This window comes from Solanum pennellii, chromosome 11, assembly GCF_001406875.1.
Source record: "Solanum pennellii chromosome 11, SPENNV200".
NCBI lineage: Eukaryota > Viridiplantae > Streptophyta > Magnoliopsida > Solanales > Solanaceae > Solanum > Solanum pennellii.
This window is the reverse complement of record NC_028647.1, coordinates 8,458,454-8,461,817: the sequence shown is the minus strand read 5'-3', so window position 1 is coordinate 8,461,817 and position 3,364 is coordinate 8,458,454. Positions and strand designations below refer to the sequence as shown.

General features: G+C 33.0%; 1 pseudogene; it reads right to left on the bottom strand.

Moving 5' to 3' along the window:
* Positions 1-868: 868 nt before the first annotated feature.
* LOC107003614 lies at positions 869-2,291 on the bottom strand (annotated as a pseudogene).
* Positions 2,292-3,364: the final 1,073 nt, after the last annotated feature.

Sequence of the window (3,364 nt, the reverse complement as noted above, 5' to 3'; positions counted from 1 at the left end):
CGCATCGTGACCTCTTTTTCTCTTTTTAGTCTTTACTTTATCATTTAATAAGCTATGTTATCCTTTGCCCTAGCTTTTAATAGTCACTCTACCTCATACCCTACTTTCCATGTGGGTTTATCCTTCAAATTGTTCATTGATGTGTGACATTATATAAAAACGGAAAATAATATAATCTATACAAATGTCATATTCATCAAAGCAATCCAGTATGACACAATATTGGATTGCTCTATCTAATTTTTCAAATTGCAGATGCAATTTCGACTAACATTTAAATTTTGATACAAAAAGGAAGAATTCTTCTACTTCAAAAACAGAAGAAATTCTTTGACTTGAATTTATTCCTTTTTACATATGGTAGGGGGCCCACCAGTGTAGATTTTTTGGTAAAAGTGAATTCTTTTTTTATAAAATGGAAGAAAAAGTTCCGATAAACCTATTTTAGTTACATTCTAAGAATAAGAAATGAAGAAAAAACCATCCTACATTTTTCTGCCGTGAGAGTTGGTTCCTTTGTCTACTAAGAGAAAAGAAATTATCTGAGAGAGTTTGCAACAAAATTTCCGTCGCAACATATTTTGTGACAATATATTAGGCCTTTAATAATTCGTCGTTGATCCATCGCCAACATTCTTTTTACAGCAACGACCAAATAGTAGCTAAATTTGATGCTAATTAACAAAATTAACAAACATTCATATAATATAATACCCATAGACGATTCATAATATATAAATAGGGTTAAAATATACAAAAAAAATTATCAAGTACTATTAAATAAACCCATGTTAATCAAAATATTACTACGCGCAATTTCTAGTTTCCAAAAAGTATGACATTATCAAAAACTAAAGTTGTGGAGGTATTAACTTGAAATAGAGGTATCAACCTCGTCCACATTATTAGCAGGAGGCATGGGCGCCGCAAACGATGGATTGCCGGATGGAGTAATCGATGCTTTCACCTGCTCAACAATAATATGAAAAAGACGACTAGTTAGTGCAGGCATCATTTTCTTTACAAACTCGTCCATATTTATTGTCGATGTTGATTGAGAAAATGGATGAGGTAATGATGATGACCCACAAAGTTTTTGCCTATAGTAATTTTTTGCTTCAGATCCAAGACCGTATATTCTTCTTTTCTTTTCTCCTCCCCAGCTTTGTAATATGCTTCAAATTGATCAATATCAGTTTCAGACAATGTTTTTTCCTTTAATATTTCTTTATATTTTTCCTATAATAAGTAGAGAAAATGAGAAAGCAATAATGATATGGAACAAACCAAATTTTGAAGAAAAATGCAAAAAATAGACAAAGTCATGCTCAGTACAGACACTAAGAATAAAGATCTCCCTTTCAGTTAAGTTTGGTACTATTCCATATGATCCTTTAAAATATACAAGCTGCTCTTTACAAAGATAAAGTAGTATATTTGAGTGCAGGATGAGATATCCCTGTGAAACTGAGCAAACTGATAGAAATAAAAAACTTCACAAGTTGACTAGAATGAAATTCATAGATGTGTAGTCCATTTGTCTAGAATTTGGCATACCCTCTAAGAGGACTTATCAATACCTCTATTTAGTGTTGCAGTTGTTGTGTCTGTGGTAATAAATAATGTGTAGCCAAGTAATTGCTAACAACATCCACCCCAAGAGAAGATCATGTCAAGAGAGTTATCTCTTATTACAATACCACATAGACAATGACACTTTTGTAAGCTAGAGTCACTATAAAACAACAATACAATCACACCAAAAAATAGTAAAAAATTGCACCAGAAAAGCCTCAAAACAGTGGCAGTAGTTTCTTTCTAAAATGATACTAGAATTGCATTGCAACGTCTCAAAACATCATTAAAATTGTACCAAATAGAAGCAACAAATACACTTTAGACAGTAAAAAAATGCACCATAAATTGTAGTAGAAAAAACCCAAAACACCTCCAAGTTTAAGACTTACATGGATATCTCGAGAACGCCACCAACAAATGTTTTTCCATCATGTCCATGTGTATGAACATGCAGATGTAACTCACTTGGCGTGGGATCTCGACCTTTTTTCAATAGCCTATACAAAATAAATCACGTTATATACGTCATATAAGAGAAGATGTTCGTTATAGAGTTTGTAGAATATATATATACTCACAACTTTCTTGTGATGTTCTCCGATAGAAATAGAGCCACCAGTGTGAGTCCCAACAGCAGTTTCACGACTGCCACAACGGATTTGCGAATTAATTTCTGATTTCCTAATAGACTTTGCACTTCCCCAATGCTCCATCCATCTTTCCTATACATCTTCTGGTACGTAACCTGGCGTAACTCCTCCTTTTTTTTAATTTTAGAAATGAAATTCCTATAGTTCAATGCTACCTTAACCATCCATTGTGTTTTTACTTCATTTTCACTAATGGAAACATCCCTGCAGAACTTTTTCTGAAACAAGTTTTGAAAGTAGTACATTAATGTCCTATCTATATATGTGAATATACTTGCTAAAATCACTTACGATGAAAACTTATACCTTAAATTCTCCAAAATAACCATTTCTTACATCATTTTAAACACCTTTCCAATTGTTTCCATTGGTATCAACCTCACTTTTGAAAGATTTGGATATGAAACTAGAGCATATTTGAGAAGGTTCCAGTTTGTATAAATTAGAAGAGGTTATTACGAGGGCTATCATAAATCGAAATTTAAAGACAACAAGTGTCATCAACACAACAAGTAGGAATAAGATTAAAAGAATGGACTAACCCTGCAGAAGTTAGAAAGACAAGGGTCCTTGGATGGCTACTGTTGGATTTGCCTTCAACAACTGTATTTGTATGACCTGTTGGAACATTGCTATGGGTAGAAAGACCTTGACCTATTAGGTTAGTGTCATTTAGTGTAGCTAGAGGTGTCTCGGAGATGGTTGTGCTAGTATTTTGAGTTGACGTTTCAATATTGATCGGCGTACCACCTTGTTGAGGAGAAACTATAGTGGGCTTGGGAATAGTTGGCATGTTTACACGAATAGCAAAATTATTCTTACCTGAGGATTTTCCACGACCTCTGCCTCCAGCCATACCTATAAACAAAAAAAAAACATTGTTGTTAGATAATTTGGAACAAAGATGAAATATGAATATTGTTTTTGTAAGAGCTTGTTGATATGAAATCTATCATGTGCTTCTGATAAGGCTCCAGAAATTGATGGTCACAATCACTGTCAAGTAATGTCATTCAATTCAAAGAAATGATAAAAAAAATTACATTACAATAAGTCTCCCAAACTGAAAAGCAGAAACTACAGCAGATTATCCTCGATTAAAAATAAAAAAACAAACAAAATATAGTGAAAATACA